The following is a 14,911-nucleotide window of genomic DNA, read 5'->3' on the forward strand; positions in this document are numbered from 1 at the left end:
ATCTCGGATGGGGTTCACCATCTCCATTGGTGCCTCTCCGATGATGCGTGAGTAGTTCTTTGTAGACCTTCGGGTCCGTAGTTAGTAGCTAGACGGCTTTCTCTCTCTCGTTGAATTCTCGATGCAATGGTCTCTTGGAGATCCATATGATGGAACTCTTTTTGCGGTGTGTTTGTTGGGATCTGATGAACTTTGAGTTTATGATCAGTCATATCTTTTTATATCCATGAAAGTTATTTGAGTTTATTTGATATCTTATATGCATGATCTCTTATAGCCACGTATTTCTTCTCTGATATTCGGGTTTTGTTTGGCCAACTTGATCTATTTATCTTGCAATGGGAAGAGGTGCCCGGTGGTGGGTTCGATCTTACGGTGCTTGATCCCAGTGACAGAAAGGGAACTGACACGTATGTATCGTTGCTACTAAGGATAAAAAGATGGGATTTATATCTATGCAATAGATAAACGGATCTTGTCTACATCATGTCATCATTCTTATTACATTACTCCATTTTTCCATGAACTTAATACACTAGATGCATGTTGGATAGCGGTCGATGTGTGGGGTAATAGTAGTAGATGCTGGCAGGAGTCGGTCTACTAATCTTGGACGTGATGCCTATGTAATGATCATTGCCTGGATATCGTCATGATTATTTGAGGTTCTATCAATTGCCCAACAGTAATTTGTTTGCCCACCGTTTGCTATCTTTCTCGAGAGAAGCCACTAGTGAAACCTAGGGCCTCGGGGTCTTATTTCTCATATATTTGCTTGTGATATACTTTTCCTTTGCATTTTTATTCAGATCTATTAAACCAAAATACTTCGTTGCACTTTATTTTGTTTACGATCTATTATTTCAATCTACTACAAATTTTTGGCATCGTTACCCGAAAGGGATTGACAACCCTTTTAACACGTGGGTTGCGAGGTGTTGTTATTTGTGTGCAGGTGTTGTTTACGTTGTGTTGCTTTGTTCTCCTACTGGTTCGATAACCTTGGTTTAATCACTGAGGGAAATACCTACCTTCGCTATGCTACATCATCCCTTCCTCTTTGGGGAAATACCAACGTAGTCCTAGCAGACATGAGTTTTCTGGCGCTATAGTCAGGGAGCAATCAAAAGGAATTTCTGGCGCCATTGCTGGGGAGCATCATCAACATCTACCAGGTTCCTAATCATAAATCTCATCTCCTATAAATTTACATTATTTGCCATTTGCCACTCGTTTTCCTCTCCCCCACTTCACCAAAATTTGCCATTTTATTCGCCCTCTTTTTCATTCGTCGTTTTCTCGTCCGATCTCATGTTTGCTTGTGTTTCCATGTGTCTTCTATTTGTTTTCATCTTTGCTTGCTAAAAATCAATTGATATGGATCCTCATCCACTTGGTAATCTTTTCAAGAGATCCAGTTATGATGAACCCATTGCTAGTGAATTGAGTTCACTGGATTATCATTATGAAGTTTTGCTTGAGATTCATGAATCTAAAATTTATAAAGAGACCCATGATAGCTCCTTGAATGAAAAGAATGATTGCAATGATGTTATTATAAATTCCATTAATGTCAATTGTGCTAATGATATGCAAAACCCCAAGCTTGGGGATGCTAATATTGCTATGTCCACTACTTATTGCAATGATCATGATTGGGGTGATTCTTCTTATGATCTTGAAAATTTCTTTAAGCCTCATTATGAATATGCTTGCGATAATATTAAAAGTGGGTTTGGAAGAGAGTCAAATTTAGGTGAAAATAATCCCACATATTTGGAGAGTGTTCATTCTTATGAAACTTTTGATGAAAGTGGGCTTGGAGAGGTCATGACTTTATTTGATGATAATCCTACTGTTTTGGAAGAGTGTCAACTTTGCATGCATGTGGATCATATAGAGAATATGTTATTTGATAGATACATGTTAAATTTGAATATGATTCCACATGTAATTGTTATGAGAGAGGGAAATACTGTTGTGGAATCTTTCATGTTACTAAATTACCTCTCTTCATGTTGAGAATGTTAATGTTTTATTCTCCTTACTTGCATATGCTAAATATTTCTTGTCTTGATAATTTGTTTGCTTATAAAATGCCTATGCATAGGAAGTATGTTAGACTTAAGCGTGTTTGTCACATGTTTTATGATGCTCTCCTTGTGTTTCAATTTTTGTCTTTCATGCGAGCATCATTGAAATCTATGCCTAGCTTGGGGCATAAAGCGATAGCGCTTGTTGGGAGGCAACCCAATGAATAAAATTTAATTTTGCCTTTTGCTTTCTGTTCTTGAGTGTTTGCACAATTATGCTACTGTTATGATTGTGTTTTTTGTTTTAATTGGTGCTTGTGCCAAGTAAAGCCTTTAGGATCTTCTTGGGTGATAGTTGTTTGATCTTGCTGAAAAAACAGAAACTTTTACCCTCACTAAATTAATTTTCAATTTTTAGCAGAGAGCGATAAAAACCCATTCCACTTGCGGTAGATCAATATACAAATTGTTCAGGTCTTCCTAATTTTGCAGAATTTTTGGAGTTACAGAAGTATTCAAAATAGTCAGATTTCTACAGACTATTCTGTTTTGACAGATTCTGTTTTCTTTGCGTTGTGTGCTTATTTTGATGGCTCTATGGTTTTCTTTGATGAGTTTTTGCCATAGAAAAGTTGGAATACAGTAGATATAATACAAAAACAAAATATGAATTGGTTTGATACAACACTTGTAATAGTGATTTATTATTCTTATACTAACGGATCTCACGAAGGTTTTGTTGAGTTTTGTGTGATTGAAGTTTTCAAGTTTTGGGTTATCTTACGATGGATGAAGGAAGGATGGAAGAGCCTAAGCTTGGGGATGCCCCAGCATCCCAAGCTATTATCCAAGAATGAGCAACCAACTAAGCTTGGGGATGCCCCCGAGTGGCATCCCCGCTTTCTTCCAACGACCATCGGTATCTTACTCAAAACTATATTTTTATTTGTCACATGATATGTGTTTTTCTTGGAGCCCTTGTGTGATATGAGTATTTGCTTGTATTATTTTGTGTTTTAAGTCATCAATCCTTGCTGGACACACCTATTTGAGAGAGCCAAAATTATTTCATGGCTTGTTAGAATTGCTCTCTATGCTTCACTTAAATCTTTTTATGAGCTAGGACATGCTCTAGTGCTTCACTTATATCTTTTTGAGCATGGTGTGCTTAGTATTTTTGAAGAAATGCTCTCTTGCTTCACTTATATTTGTTTGAGAGTTAGTAGAATTTTGAAGAAATTCTCTCTTGCTTCACTTAAATTATTTTGAGAGAAAGAAAATTTGTTATGCTCATGATCTTCACTTATATTTGTTTGAGCTTATGAAAAGCAACACATGAAAATTAGCGCAAAGTGATAGATATCCAAGAAGGATAAAGAAAAAATGTCATGAAGATCATTGGACAAAACAAACTTGATTCTTAGTAATAGTTTTGAGATATGATGATGTGATATGTGAGTTATGTTGATGAGTAATTGTGCTCTAGTAAGAATATTGGTGTTAAGGTTTGTGATTCCCCACGCAAGTACGAAAGTCAATAATCATGCAATGAAAATTATATCCTACTGTGGTGCATTATTCGGTGTTAATTATGCTTAATGATTGCCTATGAGATTATACGTTTCTTGGTTGGTCCCTTCCCAATCTTTTGCTAGCCTTCACTTTGCACCAAGTATGATCTCTACTTGTGCATCCAAAATCCTTTAAACCAGTTTTGCCACATGAGTCCACTATATCTACCTATATGCAGTATTCTTTTGCCATTCTAAGCAAATTTGCATGTGCCATCTCTAATTTTCTAAATAAACTTCTCTTTTGTGTGTTTGTTTTGCTCGCGGAACGGTAACAGGTGGCTAATATTTTCCATGCTGGATGTGTTATTCTCAAGATGAGTGTTTATTCACTTGTCATTGCACGAGACTAAGGCAAAGGTCTTAGGGATTCCCTGTCCCGAAATGCAAAAATGAATTTACTTTTTGTTGTAAAATAATAAATTCCTTGCAAAGTGTTGGTATGGAGGGCACCCATGGATACGGTTAGCCATGGAAAGTGAAAGTATTGTGGAAAAAAGGATTATACTTTATTTTTTGTTTGTGAACCGCCTATGGCATATCTAGCATGGAAAGTGTTGGGAACTCTAAGTTGTTTTCGTTGGTGGGACAGATACACCTCCCAAAATGTTTTTATCTCTAATTTTTTTTTCCTTTGAGCTCTGGGACATCTACAAATCCATACTTCCCTCTGCGAAGGGCCTTTCTTTTACTTTATGCAATTTTTATTTTTGAAATTTGAGTCTCCATCTTCTCTTATAAAAAGCACCAACTAGGAGGCAATATGATCGTACTTAAGTATTGGGTGTAGCTAATATTCGAGTGTGTTTCATGAATGGATCAATGTTTGAGCATGATGGGCTAGGGATAACTTATTTTAGCATTGATATTTTGAAAGACATGGTTCTTGATATGCTTGAGTATCTAAATTATTATGCCAAAACTAGACTATTGCTTTGAATCACATAAAAAGTCCAAAGGTCCATGCTATAAAGAAAAGAATATGATATGACATGTTAAACAACACTCCACATAAAAAATTCTGTTTTTATCACTTGCCTACTCGAGGACGGGTAGGAGTTAAGCTTGGGATGCTGATACGTCTCCAATGTATCTATAATTTTTGATTGTTCCATGCTATTATATTATCAATCTTGGATGTTTTATAATTATTTTATAGTCATTTTATATCATTTTTTGGTACTAAGCTATCGACATAGTGCCAAGTGCCAGTTCCTGTTTTTTCCATGTTTTTGACAATAAAGAAAATCAATATTAGATGGAGTCCAAATGCCATGAAACTTTACCGAGATTTTTCATGGATCGGAAGAAACATATTAGGCCCTGGTTGCACCTGGGGGGAGTCCTGAGGAGGGGACAACCCACCAGGGCGCGCCAGGAGGCCCAGGCGCGCCCTAGTGGGTTGTGCCCACCTCGGGTGCCCCCGAACTGCCTCTTTGCTCTATAAATACCCCAAAAATATCAGAACCCTAGAAGAATCGACGAAATATTCATCCAGCCGCCACAGAGTCCAGAACCACCAGATCCAATCTAGACACCATCTCGGATGGGGTTCACCACCTCCATTGGTGCCTCTCCGATGATGCGTTAGTAGTTCTTTGTAGACCTTCGGGTCCGTAGTTAGCAGTTAGATGGCTTTCTCTCTCTCGCTGAATTCTCAATACAATGGTCTCTTGGAGATCCATATGATGTAACTCTTTCCGTGGTGTATTTCTTGGGATCTGATGATATTTGAGTTTATGATCAGTCATATCTTTCTATATCCATGAAAGTTATTTGAGTTTCTTTGATCTCTTATAGCCTCGTATTTCTTCTCCAATATTTGGGTTTTGTTTGGCCAACTTGATCTATTTATCTTGCAATGGGAAGAGGTGTCCGGTAGTGGGTTCGATCTCACGGTGCTTGATCCTAGTGACAGAAAGGGAACCAACACGTATGTATCGTTGCTACTAAGGATAAAAAGATGGGATCTATCTCTATGCAATAGATAAACAGATCTTGTCTACATCATGTCCGCATTCTTAAAGCACTACTCCATTTTCCAATGAACTTAATACACTAGATGCATGCTGGATAGTGGTCGATGTGTGGAGTAATAGTAGTAGATGCAGGCAGGAGTCGGTCTACTAATCTTGGACGTGATGCCTATGTAATTATCATTGCCTAGATATCGTCATAATTATTTGAGGTTCTTACAATTGCCCAACAGTAATTTGTTTACCCACCATTTGCTACCTTTCTCAAGAGAAGCCACTAGTGAAACCTACGGCCCCGGGGTCTTATTTCTCATATATTTGCTTGCGATCTACTTTTTCTTTGCATTTTTATTAAGATCTAATAAACCAAAAATACAAAAATACTTTGTTGCACTTTATTTTATTTACGATCTATTATTTCAATCTACTATAAATTTTTGGCATCGTTACACGAAAGGGATTGACAACCCCTTTGACACGTCGGGCTGCGAGCTGTTGTTATTTGTGTGCAGGTGTTGTTTACGTTGTGTTGCTTGGTTCTCCTATTGGTTCGATAACCTTGGTTTCATCACTGAGGGAAATACCTACCTTTGTTGTCCTACATCATCCCTTCCTCTTTGGGGAAGTACCGACGTAGTCCTAGCAGTCAGGGAGCAATCAGTACATGGGAATTTCATCTAGTCACTTTCATCATGTTGGTTTGATTTGTGTTCGCTACTTTGATAATTTGATATGTGTGTGGACCGGTGCTTAGGTGCTGTTCTTACTTGAACAAACCTCCAACTTATGATTAACCCCCCTCCCCGCAAGCATCCGCAACTACAAGAAAAGTATTAAGAATAAATTCTAACCATAGCATTAAACTTTTGGATCCAATCGGTCCCATACAAAATAGCACATAAACTGGGGTCTAAGCTTCTGTCACTCTCGCAGCCCACCATCTAATTGCTACTCCACAATGCATTGCCTTAGGCCCAAATATGGTTAAGTGTCATGTAGTTGACGTTCACATGACACCACTAAGGGAATAACAACATACATACTATCAAAATATCGAACACATATCAAGTTTGCATGATTACTTGCAACATGACTTCTCCCGTGACCTCAAGAACAAAAGTAACTACTCACAAATGATAAACATGTTCATGATCAAAGGGGTAATAAATGGCATAATGGATCTGAACATATAATCTTCCACCAAATAAACCATATAGTAATCAACTACAACATGTAATCAACACTACTAGTCACACACAAGCACCAATCTGTAGTTCCGGTAACAAGATTGAACACAAGAGATGAACTAGGGTTTGAGAGGAGATTGTGCTGTTGAAGATGTTGATGGAGATTGCCCTCCCCAAGATGGGAGAGTTGTTGGTGATGATGATGATTTCCCCCTCCGGGAGTGAAGTTACCCCGGTGGAATTGCTTCGTCGGAGGGCAAAAGTGCTCCTTCCCAAGTTCTGCCTTGAGGCGGCGGTGCTTCGTCCCGAAAGTCCTCTCCTTATTTTTTTCGTAGGTCAAAATGACTTATATACCAGAAGATGGGCACCAGAGGTGGGCCGAGGAGGCCATAACCCACCAGGGCGCCCTGGGGGGCTTGGCGCCCCCAGGTGGGTTGTGCCCACCTGGTGGGCCCCCTCTAGTCTTTATTGGCTCCAGTATTTCTTAAATAATCCATAAAAAATCTCTGTGAAGTTTCAGCTCATTTGGAGTTGTGCAGAATAGGTGGCCTGACATAGCTTTTACAGGTCCAAATTTCCAACTGCCAGAATTCTCCCTCTTGGTATGTTCCTCGGAAATTATGAGAGAAAAGGCATTAGAATTACTCCAAAAAGAATTATTATTGTGACACCCCAAAATTTTGACCTTGTTTTATTAAATTAAATTTTTTCCAGGAATTAAAAACTTTTATTTTCTGGACTCCCTTTTGAGTTTAAACCTTTTTCTCCCTTGTTATTATGGAGTTTTCCCCCAAAATGAAAACTTTTCAAATATGTTATTGGACTTGTTTAACCTCTCAAGAAAAACTTTTCTTTTATCACTAGAACTAATTACATAATTAATTTACTTAATTTGTATTTTCTTGAAAAATGGTTTTCCAAGGTTATATGGCCATATTTGAACTACAACCATTTGATAAATTCACTTAAAATTCCAACCAAAATTTGGAAATGTCATGTGATGTTTTTAAATCACTTTTATGTAAAAATATCTTTTATTCATGTCATATTTTGAGCTCTGCATCAATTTTTCTTCTCTGGTCCAGAGTGCAATTTTGCACTGCAACCCATTTAAATATTTCTTTCTGGCCTCCACCAAAATTATGGGATGTTGGTAGTAGCATATGATTCAACTTTATGCAAAAACCCAGTGATGTTATTTGAAAAATTTGAGTGAATCAACCTCATTTTCATTCTGGTCCAGCCTTGTGATTTCTACTACAACCCTATTTAATTTTGCTCCAATGATCTTGTGTTTTCTCCTACTTGTAGACAGCCCTACCAAACCCCTAAGTCCAGGATCATGCAACCATTGGCATATTTTTGGTTCATGAAATAATGCCATTCACATCCTGTCCAGATTTGAAGTTCTGCAAAACTTGCACTAACAAGTTTGTGCTTTTCACAAACTAACCTCACCACCCTCTTATTAATCTAAAGAGACCACCATCTGGAGTTTTTGGCCACTCCAAGACCTGCCTAGATGCCTCCGGCATTTTGACAAACACCCTGTGGGCATGAACAGATTTGGCATGTTTGTAAGTTTGTGTTGTGAACTTTCCCACCTGTCCTGACCAAGTTGTCTAGTGGCTTACTAACGGTCTCTAACCTAGGCCTGTCGATTTGCATTAGCCGTCTAGCAGTTTTGGTCGCCCTGGCATTTCATCGAATGAATGCCGTGCACGCCTGGAGCGCGAGCAGAGCACGCGTTTTGCATGTGCTCGCGCCCGAGCCAGCACGCCCCTGGATAAGCTTTCCCGAGCTCATCCTGATCCTCTCCCTCTCGCCGCGTCACGCCAAAGGCCCCGACAGCCCCCTGGCGCCCTACAGTGCCGCCACAAGAGCTCGCTTGGCGGCATGCCCGCGGCCGCATCCGCCACCGCCATGGGCAGCACCGCCCCGACCACCATAGCGCGCCAGCTCGCGTCCATGGACAGTGGAGCGTTCGTCGGTAGCTCCTGGACCCGACTAGCCACCGCCACGTCGCCCTGCAAGCTACAGAAGTCGGTTTGCCGGCGACCTTATCCTCGACCACGGAACCGCCATGGATGCGCTATATATAGTACCCCCGAGCTCGTCCAAGCCTGAGGCAACCTCTCTCACTCCCTCACTGACCCTCCCGTTGCAATGGATCGACTCGAGGAGTCATCTTCTTCCTCTCCGGCAACTTCTGCCGCCGCCACTGCCCCGGCCGTTCCGGTGCCACCAGGACCTCCCCCTCTTCACTCTCTTCACCAGGAACTCCCTCTCCCTCTCATGAGTCCAAAACCCCACTCAATTTTGCTCGGGACTAGCCGCGGGCAAAAGTTCACTTCGCCCCCGAAACATCCTCCGTCGCGAAGCTCGCCGCCGGCAGCTCACCCCGTCCCCGCCGACCCTACGACTACCGAAAGGACCGCCCTCAAACCGCGGATCCATCCCCAACCTCGGTGTCTCGAACGGTGCCGCCGTTCGCCGGCGAGCGTCGCCGGAGTTCCGCCTCCGCTCGGGACAGAGGAAGAGGAGGGAGAGGACTAGTCAAACCTGACCAGTGGGCCCCCTGGACCCACTGTCAGTGACCCACCCCGCCGCCACGCGTGTTAAGTGAAAGCGTAAAACCCCAAGTACGTAACCCCTACTTAGAAAGCGTATTCGTGGCTGAAATGTTTTCTTTTTGTTTTATTTTTAAAAACAGATTTTCACCAGAACTTTGACTGGTTATATCTTTTTAAATATAACTCCAAATGAATTAATTCGTTTTCCTACATCTCTCAAATATTGTCTAGTTAATTTTAAGATTTATTTGAAAATTTTCCAAACAACTTTTTTGTACTATTTTTGAAATATGTGTTATTTGCATATTCTTGAAAATAGGATTTTTGGGAGAGAAAGAAGCTTTCAAAAAATTTGGAGAGCACCCCCCACCTCTCCACACCATGAAGGCAAGCATCTTGAACCCTGGCATAATATTTTTGATGTGTTGGTTGACATGATTATAACACCACCTTATTTCGGGGAACTCATTATTTTATGTGATGATGCGATCATTTGCATGAATGCATATTAGTGATTTCCTTGCTATTGGAAATGAATATACATGTGATGGTAATCATCCTCATGTGCCTTGCATGCATGCCGGAAAGGAACCCGGGAAAGCCTCTGCCTTGGGTAGGCGTGAGCTTGTCGCCGGTCTCCGTCGGGACGGTTATGTCCGATATGGCATAGTAAGGTATAATGGGTGGTGATTCTGTTGGTTGAAATATATTTGTTATACATGTCATGCAGGGAACTTATAAGCCTCCAGAGTCGGTCGTAGATCGAGTCTTGTTCCGGTAACCCCCATACTTGTTTCGTACTGCCACTGGTCCCTACCGTAGGTGGGGTATAGTTCAGTAAGTTGTTAACCCTTGTCTTGGCACACACCGTACAGAGAGGCCATGGTGGAAGATACCGGTTGTAGCCGGTAGGCATGCCACCTGGTCCGGGGGCATGGGTGTATCCGGTTGGGACCGAGAGGGGGGCACCCCTTAGAGCACGCGATAGAAATTTGATCCCATGCTACGCGAGGTTGTAGCCTCCCCACTTAGAGTTTTGCTTAACAGGTGTTATGGGTGATTCCAGACACGAGTAAAAGCCGGTGTGTGCAAGTCAGGTGTGTTTCAATTAAAAGACCGTAGACGGAATTAGTCTGATGGACTAAAGGAATCCGTTACTCGTGGGTAAAGAGTACACTCTCTGCAGAGATATTAAACCTATTCGAATAGCCGTGTCCATGGTTAAGGACTACAGTCCGGGATGGGTCAAGTGCCGGTCTTAGTGTCGGTCTTCGGAGGAGAAACTACTAAACCCGAATATTGATTATGACTTGTGATATATGATGGTTATGATTATTATCATTATGGACTAACCGTTTGCATTGTTTGAAATAATGAATATCCCTAGGACGGTACCACCCCCTGGATATTCACTATGATTATGTTTATATATATATAAGCCCTTTATGAGGCGTCGCTCAGACGCCCGACTGTGGCAGGTTCATTATTTCATTTACTTATAAGCCCTTTATGTGGCGTCGCTCAGACGCCCGACTGTGGCATGTTTGTTATTTCATTTTCTCATAAGCCCTTTATGTGGCGTCGCTCAGACGCCCGACTGTGGCATGTTTGTTATTTCATTTTCTCATAAGCCCTTTATGTGGCGTCGCTCAGACGCCCGACTGTGGCATGCTTGTTATTTTATTTACTTTATAAGCCCCTTACGTGGTGTCGCTAAGACGCCCGACTGAGGCATACTCACTTTTACTATCCTTTCCAGACGTCGCTTTAGACATCCGATCGGTGCATTTTATTTCTATTCTGTCACTGCTTATTCATGTTGCATGAAAATAACCTGTTTGCATGCATCAAGATTTTATTTATGACTGACGATGTGATCATAGAATATTTCAGTGTATGTTGATCAGTTATATTATACATGTGTTCTAAATGTTTGCGAGTACATTCAATGTACTCACTGGCTTGTCCCTGGCTATTGTCTTGGCCAGATGGCTTGCTTGGAGAGGAGCGTGGCGATGACAGCCTCGGGACCTAAGCAATGGTGATAGCAGCCTCGTGAAGATAGGAGTTAACCTGGTCAGCTGTTCCTGTGGGAAATGGAGTCCCATAGACCGTGGTGATCCACAAACCGCTTCCGTCCTCAACCACTAGAATTCATTTGATGTACTCATAGGCCACAATGGTCTTGTACTATATATTTTGCACTTTTGCTTGGAATTTCTGTAACAAGTTGGTGCCTCATCAGCTAACAGTAATCCTGGGGCTGGTGAGCACAACGGCCCTTTTCTGGAATTTAATATCCGGAAAAACCGGTCGTGATAGACTTGGTATTAGAGCCAGGCTGACCATTGGCTAATCCTATCTAGCCGGGTCGAAAAACTTAGGCAAACTAACCCACCAAACCATAACCAAACCCCAGCCAAGCTTCTCGTGCAAGATAGCCACACAGTGACCCAACACCTTTTGGCAGTCGGTGCCCAACCTATCAACCTAACCTGTCGCTCATGCGCTAGTGACCGAATCCTGAATAGTCTTTTCGCAAGCGTGCGAAGGAAGACTCCGTCCCCTTTTCTATAAAAGGGCACGCTAGCCTCAACCCAACACTGCACAACCTCTACCCAAACCGAGCCACAATGCCTGGCCCTGTCGTACACAATGAGACCACAGCAACCAACCTTGGAGGCTTTGTGACCATACTCACAAACCTCACCCGTCGTGCCTATGCGTTAGAAGAGCCCCCAGAATATATTGTGTACCAAGGACCCATGAGCGGTGAGAACCGTCCATTCTGGGCCACTGTACACATCTACGGTAGGGGTCTAGCGCCCGAGCGCCCCTACAGGTTCACCGGAAGGACAACTTCCTTTGAGCCTCAAGCCATCCAACTAGCTGCTCGAGAGGCTATAGTTCATCTCTGGCACTTGTCGCCCAGAGTTAACTGTCGCTCGTTCCACTACTACCCCAGACGTGAAGGGTATGGTAGGACACCCCAAGTTGCCAACGGAGATCACGAGACAGATACTGCATTGTTGCATCTAGTGCGCTATGTAGGTGCACTAGAGGAACTGTTCGATCAAATCACCATTGATCTAATCGCAGCTCGTGGAGAGCTGGTTTGTCAAGCCCCGGCGAGAGAAGAGAACGAGCCCAACGCCGACAACCCAGTCGTGCTGTTTGGACACCCGATCGAGTCCCTGAGATCTGCCCCAGCCGTCGGCCAAGGTGCTTCGATGACCCCAGAAGTGCTTCGTCGCCTCTTGGGAGCACACTCCAACGGGGTTGTGGCCAACAATCCCCGAGATGGTCATCATCGCTACCCCGCGCCTGCAGCCCCTCAACCCACTCCAGCTTATTCCGACGACGAGACCAGTGGAGGAGCCTCAAGGCACGCCCGCTTGGATATGAATGAGGTAGACTAATTTACTCGATTAGTACCGAGCCTTAGTACGGCCACGCCCTGTATTTGAGTGTCGCCATGATTGAATGATGTTTGCTTGAGCGCCTCGATTTTTTTACCATGCTTGTGTGTGTCGGTGAACGGTTGCATTTTACTTCGAGTGTACCAAAAAAAAACCAACCCCGGCCACACAAAGTTTGTGCTATGAGTAAGCTTTTTGGTTCCAACAAACAGGGAAGATATTTTCAAAAAAAACCCTTATCAAATCTCGAGGACGAGATTTTTCTTAAGGGGGGTAGTGTTGTGACACCCCAAAATTTTGACCTTGTTTTATTAAATTAAAATTTTGCCAGGAATTAAAAACTTTTATTTTCTGGACTCCCTTTTGAGTTTAAACCTTTTTCTCCCTTGTTATTATGGAGTTTTCCCCCAAAATGAAAACTTTTCAAATATGTTATTGGACTTGTTTAACCTCTCAAGAAAAACTTTTCTTTTATCAGTAGAACTAATTACATAATTAATTTACTTAATTTGTATTTTCTTGAAAAATGGTTTTCCAAGGTTATATGGCCATATTTGAACTACAACCATTTGATAAATTCACTCAAAATTCCAACCAAAATTTGGAGATGTCATGTGATGTTTTTAAATCACTTTTATGTAAAAATATCTTTTATTCATGTCATATTTTGAGCTCTGCATCAATTTTTCTTCTCTGGTCCAGAGTGCAATTTTGCACTGCAACCCATTTAAATATTTCTTTCTGGCCTCCACCAAAATTATGGGATGTTGGTAGTAGCATATGATTCAACTTTATGCAAAAACCCAGTGATGTTATTTGAAAAATTTGAGTGAATCAACCTCATTTTCATTCTGGTCCAGCCTTGTGATTTCTACTACAACCCTATTTAATTTTGCTCCAATGATCTTGTGTTTTCTCCTACTTGTAGACAGCCCTACCAAACCCCTAAGTCCAGGATCATGCAACCATTGGCATATTTTTGGTTCATGAAATAATGCCATTCACATCCTGTCCAGATTTGAAGTTCTGCAAAACTTGCACTAACAAGTTTGTGCTTTTCACAAACTAACCTCACCACCCTCTTATTAATCTAAAGAGGCCACCATCTGGAGTTTTTGTCCACTCCAAGACCTGCCTAGATGCCTCTGGCATTTTGACAAACACCCTGTGGGCATGAACAGATTTGGCATGTTTGTAAGTTTGTGTTGTGAACTTTCCCACCTGTCGTGACCAAGTTGTCTAGTGGCTTACTAACGGTCTCTAACCTAGGCCTGTGGATTTGCATTAGCCGTCTAGCAGTTTTGGTCGCCCTGGCATTTCGTCGAACGAATGCCGTGCACGCCCGGAGCGCGAGCAGAGCACGCGTTTTGCACGTGCTCGCGCCCGAGCCAGCACGCCCCTGGATAAGCTTTCCCGAGCTCATCCTGATCCTCTCCCTCTCGCCGCGTCACGCCAAAGGCCCCGACAGCCCCCTGGCGCCCTACAGTGCCGCCACAAGAGCTCGCTTGGCGGCATGCCCGCGGCCGCATCCGCCACCGCCATGGGCAGCACCGCCCCGACCACCACAGCGCGCCAGCTCGCCTCCATGGACAGTGGAGCGTTCGTCGGTAGCTCCTGGAGCCGACCAGCCACCGCCACGTCGCCCTGCAAGCTACAGAACGTCGGTTCACCGGCAACCTTATCCTCGACCACGGAACCGCCATGGATGCGCTATATATAGTACCCCCGAGCTCGTCCAGGCCTGAGGCAACCTCTCTCACTCCCTCACTGACCCTCCCGTTGCAATGGATCGACCCGAGGAGTCATCTTCTTCCTCTCCGGCAACTTCTGCTGCCGCCACTGCCCCGGCCGTTCCGGCGCCACCAGGACCTCCCCCTCTCCACTCTCTTCACCAGGAACTCCCTCTCCCTCTCATGAGTCCAAAACCCCACTTAATTTTGCTCGGGACTAGCCGCGGGCGAAAGTTCACTTTGCCCCCGAAACATCCTCCGCCGCGAAGCTCGCCGCCGGCAGCTCACCCCGTCCCCGCCGACCCTACGACTACCGAAAGGACCGCCCTCAAACCGCGGATCCATCCCCAACCTCGGTGTCTCGAACGGTGCCGCCGTTCGCCGGCGAGCGTTGCCGGAGTTTTGCCTCCGCTCGGGACAGA

This window comes from Triticum aestivum, chromosome 2A (genome assembly GCF_018294505.1).
Source record: "Triticum aestivum cultivar Chinese Spring chromosome 2A, IWGSC CS RefSeq v2.1, whole genome shotgun sequence".
NCBI classification, from domain to species: Eukaryota; Viridiplantae; Streptophyta; class Magnoliopsida; order Poales; family Poaceae; genus Triticum; species Triticum aestivum.